Source organism: Heteronotia binoei, chromosome 1, assembly GCF_032191835.1.
Source record: "Heteronotia binoei isolate CCM8104 ecotype False Entrance Well chromosome 1, APGP_CSIRO_Hbin_v1, whole genome shotgun sequence".
Taxonomy (NCBI): Eukaryota; Metazoa; Chordata; class Lepidosauria; order Squamata; family Gekkonidae; genus Heteronotia; species Heteronotia binoei.
In genome coordinates, this window is record NC_083223.1 from 174,367,079 (window position 1) to 174,385,722 (window position 18,644).

General features: G+C 39.8%; 1 protein-coding gene and 1 long non-coding RNA gene across 3 annotated transcripts in view; one reads left to right on the forward strand and one right to left on the reverse strand.

The window, feature by feature from the left end:
* Positions 1–18,644, forward strand: part of BIRC6 (baculoviral IAP repeat containing 6) — a 224,539-nt gene that overhangs the window by 162,519 nt on the left and 43,376 nt on the right. The window lies entirely within an intron of this gene.
* On the reverse strand, positions 1,999–3,984 carry LOC132587107 (uncharacterized). Its single transcript, XR_009556403.1, has 2 exons — positions 3,034–3,984; positions 1,999–2,171 (listed from the first exon to the last, which is right to left on the reverse strand). It is a non-coding gene; the product is annotated as an uncharacterized LOC132587107 (long non-coding RNA).

Below are 18,644 nucleotides of genomic sequence, written 5' to 3' on the forward strand. Positions count from 1 at the left end.
TATTTGACCGACTCCCTGTCTCATTCCAAGATTTATACATTCAGTTTTGCTGCCTTAGACTTCTCTAATACTGGTCATAAAGTTGGTGCATATAGTGCATTTCTTTAGGGGTATTCTTAAAGAAACTCCTTTGCATGCCCTTTTTGTTAATGTCCTCACCATATCCCAAAAGAGTATGACTTGAAAACAGCACCATTTTAAGCAGCTTTTAATGTAACCCAGTGCATAGGCTTATTACGTGTCCTCTTTTCCTCTCATCCTTCCTTATGCGAACATACCCTGAGCTTTGTTTATTTGTGGAATTTATATGCTTACCAGTTTTTCATTTCCTATACACCGGTATGTTGCATTCTTGTGGTCTTATGCTCATTTCCTTCATTTTGATTAGAATGGTTCATTTCTGGACTCTTTATGTTCAGCTTCTGTTTGTGTCTTCTTCCAAGACCCTCTTCTCTCTTCCTGCCATAATGCCATAGGAACCTCTCTATGACATGCCAAGGAAGTGAAGCTCCTTGATCCTTTTATGTCTCCAAGCCCCAAATGTTTGGCTTGTCTTCCAAACATTTAGTTGTTAACAATAAATGGTTGAAATTAATGTTTAGTTTGTTGGATAGAGAAATGGGCTTGAATGTGGTATACTTGTAGCCAGCCCACCTTTATCTCTAGATTTCAGGGTCCTCATCTGTAAAGTGATTGTATGCCTTTTTGAATAAAATTGCTATGTAAAAGTTTACATAGTAGTGAAGGATAACTGCCTTATTTATGCTTCTGTATCTTTTTAAAAATGCTTAAAATATTAGGTCCAGGGCTCCTGGTTTGTGTTAAAATATTAGTTTTTCAAAGGTGGTCTGTGTTCAGATGTGAATATTTTTTTTTGAAAGTTGACGTATCAAAGTTCCAGGTATGGAACTGTAAACCTTTGTGATTTTTTAAAATCTGCAAGTAGAGGAGAATATGGCAGTATAAAGCATAGCTCTTGAACAGAAGCTTAGGTTTGCAAGTAGAATCTGAAAATATAGAGTTGTTCATGCATGTACCAGAACACAGGTTTGTATGCTTCCTCAAAAGTGTTAAATACTCTTTAGAGTAAATGTGTACAGATAGGAATTAGATGGGCAATGGAATTTTAAGTAAATATGTGAAAGTTCATGCAGAATCTGGGCCATTAATGAAAAATACTTGGAACTGGAATAATAATAAAATGACTCTTCCCCCAAAAAACCATTAGTTCATAACTTCAATTATTCTCAGTATATTCCTTTCCTAAAACAAGTCAAATTTAAGGTTTGGCTCATTCATGCCAAATGACTTATTGACGTTTCTGTTGTATAATACAGAAGTTACTTTTAAATGTTGCTTTTTGTTCAGAAATATTTTACATCTGGATGAGAATTATTTAAAGGCAAAAATATCTGGAAAATCTGTTAGCAGAAAGAGACTTAAAAGTGTTGCAAAAGATAGACAATTAAAATTTTATTTGCTCATAATACAGTACTTCTTTCTACACTTATTATACAACTGTGTAAATTTCACCTCATATTGATGGTTTAAAAATGAACCAGGTTCCTTTCCAACCCAGTTGTCACCTACACAGTGGTACATAGTCAGAAATCCAAAAGCATAATGGAGATCACGTAAATAAAACATCTTGTAGGAAGGTTTATGGCACCATTATCTCTTATGTTTTAATTTGTTTTATATTAATAATGTCTTGCATATTCATTGGCAGCAGAATACCATATGCATTTTCTGTATTAGAGCTTCATCAGTTGAATGTTTGTCTTCATTTACATAATTAAACTTAGCTGGGTTGCAGATTTATTTGCGGTCACTGATGCTGTGCCTCTAATTAGGCACTTCACTCTGGAATGTGTTTGATCTTTTTTAGGCTCTTGTTTCCTGTTGGGTCTTGAGTGTTCATATATCCATCTTGCCATTGCTGGTCTCTCCACTGTATGCCCAGAGTTGCTGTAAAAACATCAAAGTGTTGTGTAGATGTACACAAAAACAATCACAAATAGGTTCAGCACAGTTCCAACTATTCCCAACATAGCTAAAATAGATTCTTCCTTTTCTTCACTTTCTTCTTGCTTTTTTACATCTTCGAGAGTTGTGATGGCAGAGCTCCTCATTTTTCCTGCAACTATCTTCACCAGTGTTCCGGCATCTGGCTGGAAAGAACGTAAAAATTAATACAGACTGCTCAAGTTTTATTGCGGAAAGGTTTAAATGTGTGTTCTGTTTTAAATAACCAGTATCATTAATGTGTTTGCAACCTGTATTCTCCTTTACCAAAAGCTGTATTTCCTGTGTTAAAACAAAGTTGATTCAAAATGTGACTCCAAGGAGAGTCCCATAATAGATATGTCAGAAATACCCAGGTGTTTATGATAGGTTTTGGAAGGTAACTGAGATGCACATTTTCATCTGATTGTCATGAATTGGTTTGTCTTCCATGTGAAAAAGTGGCTTTGTGTCTGAGAATCCATGAGTGTGTGTGAGTGAGTGAGAGAGAGAGACAGAGAGAGAGAGAGGATACCCTTACTGTTTCATATTGGTAGTATAAATAAAAATTTACAAAGTGCGGTTCTGAAATGAGTTTCTTCAGTTACACAGATGTTTGCGCGCAGTATAGCAGCAACAGTAATTCATTTAAATCTTGATGTTAACATGATTTACATGTTTTATCATCCCTCCATGAAAATATACATTGTTGCTTTTGTGGTATCAAAATACATCTGACAGCATTTGCCTCAAATATGTAGAAAGTTTACTTGAGTTTTGATATTGGGTGTTTTCTGTCTGTTGATTTAAACATTGCCAGTGAAAAATTCTGTTCCTAATCGAATCGGAATTTAGCATCTAGCAGACGTGCTAGTTTACGCATAACGTTAAGAAAGGCATTGTATGTTACAGCAGTTTTTGTATCGAAGTCTCATGGTATCTGACTTTTTGCTCATATTAAAAAACGTTGGTACAATTCTAAATTAATACATTGTTTTTGCACAAAGACTTGTTTAAAGCTTCTCTTACCCTACATTGCATCAGGAATAAAATCTCATCAGACATGCTGCTTACTCCTCACTGCAGTGGAGAAACAGCCTTATCTTCATGGAAGGCTGTTCTTTTCACTCAGAGCGGAGATTGTGTACATGCATGAACAATTTCTTGATGAATCAAGATGAAGATGCAATACTATTACAAAATCTTCTAATAGATGCAGGCCTTTGTTCAGTTATCCACTGAAACAATCCCTAGTTAGGACAGAAAGCCCTGCTCTGTATATCCAACACATGTTTGTATGTTTGCTCCCTTTTTAAGTCTTGCATTCTTCCTTAAGGTGAAACATTTTCTGTGCTGACCATGAATATGCCATTCAGTCTTGCAGTTAAAAATCTCCGGCTGCTTGTCCTGTGTATGTAGCTCTTTCCCAAGACATTCCAGTTAAATGATCATTTAACATGCTCTTTTATCTTGTGAATTCTGAAGATGATATTCTTCTCATGCCACTGTGTTGTAAATCCAAATAGTAGCAGATAGCCGTTCCTTTGTTTACAATTGAATCCAGGAAAAAAACAAAGTTCTTTGTGTGTGCTGTAGGTTTAGGAGTGTTGCACACCTGCATTCAAAGCATCTGACAAATGATTCCAAGGCATTCTTCAGAGCGTTGCATAACTTAGCAGCCAGTCAAATCTGAGTAGTGGAATGTCAGTCGCCTCAGTTGCACACTGTAGTGAGTGGTGACATTGATTAAACATGCAGTTGGCACTTGCTGAATAAAGAACAAGCTACAAGTCACCCTTGCAGACAGTGAGTTGCATAACAATTTGCAACAGTGCTGTTGTCTCATTGTCAGGCCAGGCACATTTTAATCCAGTAACAACTGTGAAAGTGTGCTGAATAGAATAAAACCAAGTTAACAAGAGCTGTGTAACAAATAGTAGCATGAAAGCATTTGAGCTGAAACGTGGTGTGGGGGGGTGGATCTTTTTTTATCCCATTTTGCACACTGTTACTTCAGGATGGAATTACCTTTTTAATATCCATCCTGTTCTCAAAAGAAATGTGATCTGAGTGGTTAAAGGTTGTTGTACTGGACTTGTGCGGTGCTTGCTCAGATATCAGGTGAGTGACATAATTACTTTTTGCAAGTGTTTGTTACTGACAGTTATTTTATTATTAATTTACAAATACATAGTATTATCATATTAAGACAGCTTTTGCTAACATAGGTTTGGTGGCGGGTAAATGGGTTTAGCTATCTACCGATGTTTACTTTATATGAACATTGTTTTATTCAATAAAATTAATTACCTCTTCCCAGATAAATATTATGTGTGGTTGGATTTTTTTCTTTAAAGGCAATACTGCCTTTAAATAATGTATATGTTTTAAAAATAGGGTTGGTGTTTAGGATTTGTTAAGCAGTGATTGTATCAATAATACAGTGGAAATTTATTCTCAGATTAGTAGTCATCTCCCTTAATATAAAGTAATATTTTGCAAATATTACTGAAATTATTATTACTTTACTTAGCTTGAAATCCATATATAAATAAGACATATTTTGTCAAAAAGCAGTAAGGTGATGTTTGAGACAGACTTTAAATGATCCATATGTTGCAAAGGTGTTTAAAGCAAAGGTGCTTGTTTATTTTTCACCAAATGCTGAAACATTCTCCAGTTTGAGCTGTATGTGATACAACTATAAAACAAGGCTTTGGCACATACATGAAATTTTTTGCAAGCATCATGTTATCAAAAATAGGAATATTTGGGTTAATTTTGCTAGATGGTTGTAGATTTGTTTGTTTTTTGTAGGAAAGTATTCTTACGACATAATGCTGAATTAGTCTCTAGATCAGGGGTGTCAAATGTCCGCAGAGGCCTTTGATCCAGCCTGTGGAGAGAACACAACCCACCTCCTGCTACCCCCACCCAGTTGGGATCGACTGTGCTCCGTGTCTTTTTCTACAACTCAGGAAAGCAGCTTCCCACCTGTTTTGTCCTTCCTGAACTGGAGGCTGTCTCGCATAATCAGCTCCTTGTGACCCTGCTGGCCTTTTTTCATTGGATATTATTAGTTGCTTCTTTCATGCTGTACTTTTCTGGATGGGCTGCGTCGTTTCTCCAGGCCAGGGAAACTGATCTCAGTGCAGCAAGGTCCCATGGAGGCTGGCATGCCTGATAAGTGTGAGCAAACTTTGTGAGTGGCCACCACATGAAATTGGGGTAGGGGGAGCTCGCTTGCAGCCGGGCACAAAGCCCGTTGCCTCTGGGCTGCGGCAATATTGGCTGGAAGGGCTGATGAGGCAGAGAGCAGCTGCCCTGTCTTGCTGTGGAACTTGGGCAGCAGCAAGATGAAATCGGGGTAGTGGGAGGGAACAGGACGCAGAGCCTGTTGCTGCTCTGCGCAGCCATGAGGACTGGAGGGGCTGAGGGCCAGAAAGCAACTCTCCAGCCATGGTCTCACCCTGCTCCCTGGGCAATGGCAAGAAAAACTTCGCTTTGTTTCCTCTCTACACACACCTTTCCCTGCCTGGGGCTCTGTGTGTGTGTGAGTTCAGTTTTGAGTTTGGGGAGCCTATAGAAGGACGTTTTCTGCAGGATGTGAGCCAGCTCTGCTTCCTCCTCCCCTCTTCCTCCCACCTCGCCTGCCTCTTTTCTGCTCCACGCAACTCTGTTTATGTGGAGCTCAGTTTTGAGGCTAATACCACCTACAGAAGGACATTTTCTGCAAGATGTGAGCTCCTTCCCTCTCCCCCCCCCCCATTCCCTGCCTGGCGCGTCTCTGTGTGTGAGCTCAGTTTTGGCTCTGGTTGAACCTACAGAAGGTTGTTTTCTGCAAGATATGAGCCAGCTCTGCTTCCTCCTCCCCTCTTCCCCCCTTCCCCCCACCCCACCTGCCTCTTCCCTTCCCCATGCATCTTTGTTTATGTGGAGCTCAGTTTTGAGGCTAATAGCACCTACAGAAGGACATTTTCTGCAAGATGTGAGCCAGCTCTGCTTCCTCTCTCCTCTTCCCCCACCCCCACATGCCTCTCCCCCTTTTGGGTGTCTGTGTATGTGTGGGCAACTAAGTTTGAGTCCAGTACCGCATAAAGACCAACAACGTTTCTTTCAAGGTATGGGCTTTCCTGTGCCTTGCTCCTCTCTTACTCTCTTTGTTGGGCTTGTTATGCTCCAGGTGTCCTATGCAATTGGGTGTGCCTCCCCCTCCCCTCCCTCTTTGCCTAGCCTTGCTACCCAGCTCTCTCTGTGTATGTGCGAGGGCACACCTGAATCAAGCCATAGAGGTGTATTAGCCTGAGAGTGTTTGTCCAGACCAAATTTATCCAGCACATTTTCTTTTATGTGCTGAGTATTTTGAACCTAAGCCTCCCAAATTATAGGCTGACCACTATACATTGCTGTCTTTCTTATTATTGCACTGCCTCATAGGAGCTGGAAGTTATTTTTCTGGGGAAGACTGTATTTTGTAGACAAACACTCCAGTTTAGTTTTTTAGATTCCTCACTCTGGGCAGCATGGGAGCATCTGCAATGAAATATTGCAAGTATTTGTTTTAAGCAAGTTTTTATTTTAAGTTGACAGATCGCACCCAAAGAGTGCTTGTGATTGGTTCCTCATCCTCTTGGAGAGGAGTGACAACTGGAGTGCCTCAAGGATCTGTCCTGGGACCTGTTTTGTTCAACATCTTTATAAATGATTTGGATGAAGGAATAGAGGAAATGCTTATTAAATTTGCAGATGATACTAAATTGGGAGGGGTTGCAAACACAGAAGACAGAAGCAGGATACAGGATGACCTTGACAGGCTGGAAAACTGGGCTAAAATCAATAAAATGAATTTTAACAGGGATAAACGTAAAGTTCTGCATTTAGATAGGAAAAATCCAATGCATGGTTATAGGATGGGGGAGACTTGTCTTAGCAGTAGTATGTGCGAAAAGGATCTAGGAGTCTTAGTGGATCATACGCTGAACATGAGTCAACAGTGTGATGCGGTGGCTAAAAATGCAAAAGCAATTTTGGGCTGTATCAACAGAAGTATAGTGTCCAGATCATGTGATGTGATGGTATCACTTTACTCTGTCCTGGTAAGACCTCACCTGGAATATTGTGTTCAGTTTTGGGCACCACTTTTTAAGAAGGATATAGACAAGTTGGAACGGGTCCAGAGGAAGTCAACGAAGATGGTGGGGGGTGGGTCTGGAGACCAAGTCCTATGAGGAAAGGTTGAAGGAGCTGGGGATGTTTAGCCTGGAGAGGAGGCGGCTGAGAGGTGATATGATCACCATCTTCACCAATGGGTTGAAATTAAATCAAAAGAGTTTCCGGCTCAACATTCCGGACTTCCTGACTGTTTGAGCGATTCCTCAGTGGAACAGGCTTCCTCGGGAGGTGGTGGGCTCTCCTTCCTTGGAGGTTTTTAAACAGAGACTAGATGCCCATCTGACAGCAATGAAGATCCTGTGAATTTAGGGGGAGGTGTTTGTGAGTTTTTTGCATTGTGCAGGAGGTTGGACTAGAGGTCCCTTCCAACTCTGATTCTAAGTAAAAAAGCAGGAGTCATGGGTGGAGGAGTATTTGAATTTCCTGCATTGTGCAGGGGGTTGAACTAAATCACCTTTGGAGTTACCTTCCAACTCTATCATTCTGTGATTCTATAATATATTTAATTGTGTTGGTCTGTGTCTTTTTAAAAGTTTATATTTCCACTACCTGGCATTATATTGTATGACGCCTATGGCCCGGCCCAACAAGGTCTAATTTATGTCTGATCCAGCCCTCATGAGTTTCATACCCCTGCTCTAGATGCTTTTATGAAACTTGCAGTTCTATACCTGTTTTATCAGAACAGTTAGTTTAGTAATCTACCATTTGGTAAACTTAAAATAAGGGTGCTATACCCACCATTAACATTTACGAGCTGTGACTCACTGGCAGAGCACCTGCTTAGCTTGCAGAAGGTCTCAGGTTCAATCCTTGGCATCTCCGGTAAAAGGATTCAGTAGGAGGTGATGTGAAAGGCCTCAACCTGAGACCTTGAGAGCCGCTGCCATTCTGAATAGACAGTACTGACTTTGATGAACCAGTAGCGTGATTCAGTATAAGGCAGCTTCATGTGTTCGATGCTATATCATCATAATTCTCAACATGGCATCTCTAGATGGAGAGACCTGGTTTATGTAAGTAAAATTCAGGGGGAGGGGCCAAGCCTGTTTTGACCTTTGAGGGAGAACTCATTGGAGCCAGGCCCAACAGCAATCATTAAATGATTTGCTACCATAAAACTTCCATGACTCACAGGTGCCTGGCTACTTAATAGCGTTCCACAGAAGCCCTCCAGTGAAAGTCAGTGTGATGTAGTGGAAGCTCCAGAAGTCAGTGTGATGTAGTGGTTAGACATTTCAGACAAGGATGTGGGAGACCCAGGTTTGAATCCCCACTGTACCATGGGTGACCTTGGGCCTACCATATACTCTGCCTAACTTACCTCACAAAGTTGTTCGGATCAAATGGATGAAAGGAGAATGAGGTAGGCTGCTTTTGATCCTGATTGTGGAGAACAACAGGGTATAAATATAGTAAGTAAATAATAAATGTAGCTGAATTGGGGAGCATATTAAAGATAGGTTTGTTGGTGGATAGAATGAAGAGCAGGGAAACAGGAGAGAATATGGGGACTGTAAGAGAAGGGAAAATACTGTGGGGAGGGGGGAAACTGGAAAGTCAGGTGCCTTCTTAAAGCCCTTGTAGGTTCCCCACCATGCGAATGGGCTTAGCCTGTTGGCCAGCACTATGCAACTTGACTAAAGATTTCCTGAGGAGAGACTAGCAGTAGAGGAAAAGTGGGAGAACTGAAGACGGAGGCAGATAACAGTACATTGACTGGTGGATGGGAATGAGAGAAGGAAGCAGGAAAAAGGGGTGAGGCTATGGGGGCTTTCAGGGAAGTGGAAAGAGCCCCCCCCCCTCCTGCAAGTCCTTCCTTGCTGGTCCACTGCCTGTATTTACTAATTCACTGTGACTACATAAAATGATTTTTGTAGGAGAATCTGCTCCCCACCTTACAAGGTTGTTCAGATAAAATGGATGAGAGGAGAATGTCATTATTTCAATTAGGAATTATGGGGATGTTTTTTCTTACATAAAGTATATTTTCACTCCCTTTACACACTTTCTGTTTGTAGTGACCATTGTGATCAATAGCAGCTTGTAGGATCTCAAACGACATGTGCATGACTCTTATTTACAAGATGAAAAGCAACACTGTTGCAGACTGCACTGCTCAACTAGGTTGTCTGCATTACCAATTACAGATCTTGTGAATGATCACTATGTTTATCTGTATATTTGTGAGTTTTGCATAAAAATGTCATGTCACAGACCATCCTTTTAATTAATTGTTATTTTTTTCTTTCTCCCTGTGTGTAAATCTTTTTGCCTGATAATTCAATCAAGTATCTAATGAGGTGGAGTATAACCCATGAAAACTTGTGTTACAATATAAGAATCTTCTTTTGGTTTTGCTGGATGTGAATCTGCTGTTTCTGTATTCCAGATATACTTTAAGACTTAACTGCAAATGATTATGTATCAGTGTATGCTTCTTTTTGTTTTCAAAGCGCTTAAGACTAAATATCACCTTGTTCAGATTTCTGCATTTGGTGACATGCATTTGGTGACACCTTGTTCAGATTTCTGCATTTGGTGACATGCATTCTAGAGCAGTATACCTACAAATAAGAAATTATGGCTGATAAAAGTAAGATATTTCCAAGTACAATTATGTTTGCCTCTCTCCAAGTCATATGTTCCCAAGGACATAGTGCCCTGCTTTAAAAAAAAAAAAAGAGTGATATTGATGACTGTTGACATGACACATTAAATGTACAGCTGCTACTTTAGCATTAAGGAAGACTTGAAACATTGTGACCTTGTTTTAATTGTTGGTGCTCAGAGGTCAGTTAAATCTTGTGTGCAGTATTGAATGAAATTGATGAAATCCCAACATACCCATCCTTTAAAGGGCAACTAGCCACTAAACAGCATTTATCAGCTAATGGCAGAAGATTTAAAGTTCAGTTACATTCTTGTGACACTTTTATATATAACATACAATGGGAACACTGATAAAATCCACAGTGAAGTGGATAAAAACACTCTGCACTAAATATTAAGGTACTCAATTAATTTGGTTCATGAAATTGAATTAATAGCATTTCAAAAAAGCATTCTCTGACTAGTATATTCATGACACATTTATGAATTTAAATATCCAAACAAAAATACTTTTAAGACTCTCTGTAAACATGATCCAACCATATTGTTCGAGAGGGCCAACAGATCCTCAGCAGCATATTTTCAAGGAAGGTATGACTGTAGGGGAAGGGTAAGATGGTGCTTACACAAGCGCTTCCATTCACAGGAGTTTGCATAACCATATATTTCCAATGGCACAAAATGACTGCGATATGAAAACATGCATAGCAAGTGATGCAGGTATTTATCAGATGTTTATATGAAATCAGATATTTCTATATCTTTAGGTAATATTCTATGAAAGAGGTGCAGCCAAATAGAACAGTTTTGTTGCGTGTAATATGCAGGGGATTAGAATGTCACATTCAAAACAATGTGTAGTTTTTATTGGACCTTACAATACATTTTTATATTAATATATAGAACTGTTTTATTGTGCAATTAATTTAAACATGGAAATATTAAGAGAACTATTTAAAATTTGACACGAGAAAGGAAATGGGGAAAAACATGAGGTCCTGAAATATATTTCTGACTTTTCTGACATTAAACAGTTATTTCATTAAACAGTTATGCTTGCTTTACTTTCTGTGTACAGGGAAAATACATTATTTCAATTCATTCTCAGGACATAGGACTAGCACCAAAATTTGAAGGGACTAGAATTGGGAGAGAGGGGCGGGTAGAACTAAGATTAAGCCGTGTTAACTAAAGAACTAAGGAAATATACTGGCAGCCTATTACAGCAGGAACCTTTGAACTTGAAGCTGCAGTACAAATATGTAACCTCGTGATTAAACTTCCTAGAACAAGGCTTTGCTGTTTTCTATCCTGCTATCTTAATTGAGTCTGTCTCTGTAAATCACAGAAGAAACAGTGAAGGCATAAATAAAGCATAGTTACTCTTATGCTCCTGTTGCTCATCTTAAATCTCTCTGGGCAGTCATTCATCACAGCTCAAGTGATTGCAATTCTCCTGTCAAAACAAAACAGAAATCCAGTGGCTCCTTAAAGACTAAAAACATTTATTCCAGCATGAGCTTTCACGAGTCAGAGCTTACTTCTTCAGATGGTGTGACAAAGAAATAACTAATTCATGTTTTTATATGTAAAGTTACCAAAGTGGGGGGGAGGACTAGCTGAAAGCATAGAGGGGCTTGGTGTAAAGCCCATCATAAATCTTTCAAGTATGTTTCTGTGTGTAAGGAACTAGAATGGATTAGGTTGTAAACCGAAGTGTAATTAAGTAGAATAAGTAATAATCAAGGAAGAAAGTTATCAGCCTTTATCCTTAATTAACCGCTTGCCATTAACCTCACTATTTTCACTTCCTAGTCTGCTTCTGATTAGATAAACGATGTCCTACCTATCCCAGAGTTCTTTGGGTAGTCTCTTGTTTCAAAAGTAGCAGAATATCAAGTAATAATTTTATCAAACTTGCCTCTGGTTGTTGCTTAAATAAAAAACCAAAAGGCAATAGAGAGTGAAATATTTGAAACTGACATTATAGCCTCTAGCATCGACTTGGTTCTTATAGCATATGACTGGAAAGGTGCACTAAGGAAGCAGAGGTAAGGATTGTTAATTCTAAATTATTTAGAAACACAGGGAACAAAATCGTTGACCTTTTAAAAGAAAAGTCCTCTGGCACTCTAAATATTTGGCTGTTTCTATAGCAACAGGTTTGCTATTAGATTTTAAGTGGCTTCTTAACTACAGCATTTTAAAGCTTCAGAATGAAATTTTAAAAACTGCTATTAAGTTGCAGAGCCTGAGTTTTATGCCTTTTTGTGGCAATACTTCACAACTATGATGTGAATGGTTTTCAGTAACAGTAACTACTAATATTGTTATATATTCTGTGGTGCATACACTCTAGTATGATGCCTCCTAACATTTTTAGTGTTGTTTTTTTTACTTTGGTGTATATTCTATTGTTGTAGTATTGTAAGTGAACATTTTCATTTTTAGAAAAAGAGGGAGGAATTTGCAAGGTCCCCATTAGTAACTGGGGGAAATATACATTTATATATGTACAGGCAAGCCCTGGGAATACATTTTTAGTGGCTGCCCTTCCACGGTAATGCTGTCATGGCTGCAAGAAGTAAGTTATTACCAGAGACCCCAAAAGAGAGACTTTTTCTTCTTAGCTGACTTCTCTCTACCTCAACTTCTTACACTGTTCCTCAATAGCTGTTTCCAAACAAAAGTAAAGCTAGTAAGTTGTGTAGGAATGAGAATGCTTAGGGGAATGCTTTACCTGTTACTTTGCATCAGTACAATGAGTTGCGTAGGTGTCTCTGGTCTCCCCATCAAAAGTGCTAGATAAGTGGCTCCAGAAAACCTACAGAAACAAAAGCCATGTAATACCTTTGATTAAGGTCAGCCAAAATGACACCGAATAGCATGCAAGCTTTCACTTTATCCAAACTCTTTGTAAGATTGAAGCAGGGCTTTTTTTGAGCAGGAATGCATGGAGTGTGGCCTAATATGCAAATGAGTTCCTGCTGGGCTTTTTCTACAAAAAAGCCCTCTGCAAAACAATGGTGTTGTCAGAGGGTGTGGCCTAATATGCAAATGAGTTCCTGCTGCTTTTTCTTTAAAAAAAAAAAGCCCTGGATTGAATACTACAAAACTAAAAAGGGGATGAGAGCAGAAGAAATGGATGTCATAGGTTATGATTCCAAGAACTTGTCTTGCAAAATTGGTAAGCACATTGGCAGATTTAGAAAGGTACTACTGTTAAGTTGTATCCTTGGCACTCTGAGAGGAAGTAGTAAAAATGGAGTCAGCCCACTGAAAATATAAAACCAGCAGCAAGCTATATTGTTGAATCAAAATGTTTAACCATAGCTTGAATTCAACCTCAGCTTGAATTTAAAAAGCTAATACATAGAGGTTTTCATTTGCTGACTTCCAGAGGCTTCATTTTCCAACTTTCACCTCTGAAAAGCCATTCCTCAGGTCAGCTGTCAAGGTTGTCATTTAATTAGGCAGGAGAGATTTCTAGGAAGTAAAATACATGTACCTTCGCATATGCAAACAGTAGTACTTCGCTTGCATGTAGGACTCTAACCCTGAAACAAAGACTTCAGCTCCTCACAGCTACAGAGGCTAGCTGAGTACAACTCCACTAGGAAGATAATACTATCCTGCTGTCCTTTTCTCCTTTCATTAGGGTGTGTTTGTTTAATTTGTTCACAGTCTGCTGCAGTGTATTGCAACCTTAAAGCAGGAGGCCTCCAGCTTTCCCTCTCCTTCCCAGATCTTGGAAATGGCGTAGTACAGAAACTTTGAAAAACCAAGCATATATAAAATGTCTTCCCATATATTGGTCTTACATAATTAGGACATACTTTGGTTAAGACTAGCAAGTGTGCTATCATATCAGTTCCCTTTGGAATCAATAGACTTCTAAATAATGGTTCAGGCTTGTTGAGATTTCTGGAAAAGATAAAGGCTCTTTTATTCCCTGGCAAAGCACATTTAAAGTCATCCTTTAGAACTACTGGGGTGTGAGCGTTGTGCTTGCAAAGATAAATGTGTTCATTGAACATTTTCTGGTTGCTTCTACAGCATTAAAAGGCTGACAGATTCAATTTCAATATGATTATGTTGAAGTACAAAATGTGGTATAAAGGCAGCAATCTGAAAGAATATCCTTATATAAAAGAATAATGTTGCTTTTGCTTTAAAGAAATACTCAATGTTTTAATGAATGAATGGTAAAAATAGCAGTATTTGCTGAATATGATAGGTAGGCAATAGTATAGCTTTACACAGTATAACTCTTTCTGAGAACCATTAAGAGAAAAAGTTCAAGTCTGGAAATGAAAGAGAACAAGGGGCAGAAGTCTCCCAGGGTTTTGGGGCCATATTGGGCACCAGAATGCATACATGGTTGCACCAAAAGCTTAAGCGTATTATAATCTAGGTTTGACATCACTCTTTGCTACCATTAGCATTCAGTTATATGCTATGTAGGCATCTGAGTTTTGGATGAGAGCCTCACATTTCCCATAAAATCTAGTTTAGCTTTTAAAGTGGACATGAATCACAGAGGAGGGAAATATGAACAAAAGTGTGTGTGTGTGTGTGTAGTGCCATCAAGTCACTTCCAACCTATGGCAACCCCTATGAATTAATGAACTCCAAAACATCTGTATAACTAATGGAAAGTGTTTTTTTAAAAAATAGCATTTATTAGGCAGCCCATTCCACTCAGTTTTACTTCAAACTTATTTTTAGGTATAAATAGGTGATGCTGTTTAATATCCTAAGTTTGCCTTGTTTTCCATTATGGTTGCATATGCTCCATGCATGCTGTTCTTTGTGGATACATTTCAGTGGAAACAAAAGGGTTTTTTATTGTCATCTATAGCCAATTAAGCTATACTTGGGATGTTAAATGGTTTGGAAAAAGAATGTAGTGCTGCTCAATGTTATCTGTTTAATGGCCCATTAGGTTTGGTTATTCTTAGTTTGGAGTATCCTGGAACAGTAAAGGAGAGCAAAGAAATCTTAAAGATGTTTCCTTTTAATGTATCGTTTTAAAGTGTTTCTGTTCAAGAGACATTTGTAATGCACATGTCAAAATTGGTATAAATATCAAAAATTATATGAAACCTCTATGAGATATGGCTGCAATAAATGAGAAATGGCAATTTAAGGCAAGATCATAAATATTTGTATTAATTTAACATATACTTTTGGCTTAAATTTCAGTGATCTTCAGCAATTCCTAAATATGTTTGCTGGCAAACTTTAAAAAATACCAATGATGCTTTTACACTAAGAGGTTGTGTTTCTGTACTGGGGTTAAAAAAATTACAGATTTTGTTACTCTAGCGGAGGAGCTGAAATTTATTTTATTTTACCATCAATGCTCTGAGCCTAGAACTTATGTTGTGAGCCGCCCTGAGCCCGCTTCGGTGGGGTAGGGCGGGATATAAATCGAATGAAATAAATAAATAAGACCCAGGGGAAAACACAAAATGACTGGGCACTGGGAGCTTTCCCCCACCCCAGATCTTCTAAGAGTGGCAGTGACTCTACAGGGCCTCAGGTTGAAGTTTTTCTCATAAGCCACAGCCTGGTCCTTTTAACTGGAGATCTGAAATATAGAACCTAAGACTCTCTGCATGCCAAGCAGACACTTTTCAACTGAGCGACAACTCCTCTCCCCCCCCCCCCCCCCGCCAATCTAAAGTCAACACTTTTGACAAACATCCCTTGTGGGTGGGGGTGGAGGGAATGGCACAGAGGAGAACAGGAAGAAACTCTTCAAGAGGTGCAAACTAGTATAGAGACTCTGGGGCCAACTAGCAAACAGGGAAGTGAAGGGCACACAATAAAAGGTGCAGATGGAATAAAATTTCATGGGTCTCCAACTGCACAGCTAGTCAAGTGAATAGGAAAGGGCTGCCATCTGACCAATTGAGTGGGTAGAGGCAGCTGTCCCCACAGACGTCCCAGTCACGGGTGGACTTCAAGGTGCTGCAATCCAGCTTGTCCTGCCCAGCAGCACCAGCAGGTCATTGAGCAAGTAGAGGCTGAGGCTGTGCACCTAGGGCAGCAAGAGGAGGAGGCGAGCAGGTGGTGTAGGAGAGCCACCTGAGTCAAAAACAAAAGAAGAAAATCCTACCACCACCACTGTAGTAAGGAGATGAGAAGGAGGAGGGAAGGGTGAGGCGACTCCAGTTAGAACCAGAAGAGGCACAACATGACCAGCGTGACTGAAAAAAAGAAACTCACATACACCACTATAGCAAGGCAAAGGTGAGGGGGAGGCATAACCATTTGTGCCCAGGAGAGCTGCGACATGACCCCCCCCCCCCCAAAAAAATAGAAACATATTAGAAAAATATAAACACACACTGTAGCATGGTGATGGTGACAAGGAGGTGGACCTAGTTGTGCCTGGGAGAACCACAACATGACCAGACAGACAAAAAAACCCAAGAAAATCCTCCCTCCTGGCAGAGAGGCAGGTTTTGTGTTTCTGTGCTTCACAGTATTGCTCTCCTGTCTGCCCACTGTTTTCTGCTAACTTTTCAAGCTCCTGCCACTCAAACTATTTCCATCCCTTCTGCACTCCTCATGAAGCGCTTTCAGCAGCCATCAGTCAAGCAGGAGGAGGTGAGTGGGTGGCAGAGGAGGCAGCAGCAGCTCCAGCCATTCCCAGTAGAACCACTTTGGCATGCCAAGCTGCAAAAGAAGAAGAAAATTCCCCCAGGAAGGAGTGTTTTTGCAGTATCTCTCTCCTGCCTACCATTATCTGCTCACCTTTCAGAGTCATAATTCCTGCTTGTGCTGCTCTCACTTGTGCTCTCACTGACCCTTCAGGCTCGTGCTGCTCATCCCTCATGCACCTCCAAGCATTGTGGGGGGGAGGGATGTCAGGGTTTCCTCTCACCCCAAACCTGGAATGAGAAGACCTTTGTTACAAATTACAAAATGCTAGAGAGAGAATAATTCTCACTCCAGCCTAAAATGGTATCTGTTCTACCTACATCACTCATGACCCTCCAAAAAACCACCAAGGCTCTTTGTCATGTATGTAAACCAAGCACAAAGGACATAAGCTGTCCTCTCAGAGTCTCTCCAAGTGGTTGGTGGAGACAATTAAACTTTGTTACTTAATGGCCAAAAGACCCCTCCCAGGACCATTAAGAGCACACTCCACAAAAGCCATTGCCACATCCACGACATTCCTGAGATGTATGCTGTTGCAGAAGATTTGCAGAGTGGCCACATGGGCGTCACCACACACCTTTATGAAGCACTATGCCCTAGATGTTCTGCAGTGTAACCAAGCCAGAGTTGGGCAAGCGGTACTTCAGTCTACCTGTATTTGAGGTTTTTCAGCATCCACCAGCAGGTAAGGCTCAGCTTGCTAATTTCTCAACAGCGTGAAGCACAGAGACCACGAAGAAGATAAACAAGTTGCTTACCTGTAACTGATGATCTTCGAGTGGTCATCTGTGCATTCACATTTCCTGCCCTCCTTCCCCACTGCTGACAATCCAAATTCTTCTGGGTTTACTCGGCGGTCAGAAGGAACTGGTGGGATCTGGGCGCCCCACACCTGGGCATGTGTGGTGGAGTTCCTGGGCATGCCCAGTAGAGGAGTGCGAAGATCCTCACTTGAAGCTTTAAGAAGCACCATTGGAGTTGGCGCAAGTGCCATCTATCCCAACAGTGTGAATGCAGAGATGACCACTCAAAGAACATCAGTTACAGGTAAGCAACCTGGTTTTTTTAGTGTATTTCTCTTACTTCTCTTGCTAGGCTTTACAGCCTGATGTAATGCAGAGTTGCCATCATCATATGTTTCTAAATTGCACACCTTAAAATGCATCTAAAAATCACAATGCTGTGCCCTAAGTGACCACTAATTAATTGACAATCACAAAGCAGGGAAAGTGACTGAAATCTGGACTGTTGGAGATTTGACATTGAGAATACTGATTTGAGGACTGTCTTGCTTCAAAAACCTCTATATCAATCCAGCAGTTTTCATTCTGACACTTGGTTGTGTAGCAAGCTGAACCGTGAAGAGAAAGACAGATTAGCAAGCAACAGATGGGGACAGGGATGCTATGTTTATCTTAGAAACCTGTCATTTAGCAATAATGATTCAACCAGAAACAGTATCTTAGATATGAAGAGTCTCATGTAATTTTAAAAGTGTCATAAATCACATGCAAATAGAATGAAAAAGTTTAAAGTAGCTTATCTACTTTCAAAGGGCATGGAAAAGCACACAGTATTCTGGCAGTGCAATATGCTTTTTTCTTTTTTAAGAACTTCAAGGACATACAAAGTAAATAAAGACAAAAATTAGAGTGCCAAATAAAGGTGTTTTATGGTGATCACAGGTAGAGCATCAGCAAAGAGACAAAGTTGCTTTACTTTAAATCCTCTCAGGACAAAATTTCTAGAAGACGTAATGTATAATTACAGCTGTCCTATAAATTTGCTGTAACTATTTTCATCAAACAGGGAGACAAATGTATAGCTTTGAAAACATGTTGCCAGGATTCAAAGCGTACACACTATACTGTGTGCACAGAGTCTCCTTGCTTTTCCTTTCTAGTATAAACTTTAAAATCTTTCTGGAAATGTCAGAAGTGAGCGGCAGTCCATGAAGCACAAAAGATGGCTCCCCATGTGCAGATTGGATACCAAACATAAGAAGTCATTACTCTGCAAGCAAAATAGTTTAGCCATCAAACGTGCTCTGGTTTATCAGGGTCAATGCATCTTTTGCTTTCTATTGTTCCATTTCCTTTAAATCTAATGACGTTGGTAATAGAACAGCTATATAATAATCCTTGTGTATCTCAACTACTAATCCTATTCCAGCAACTATT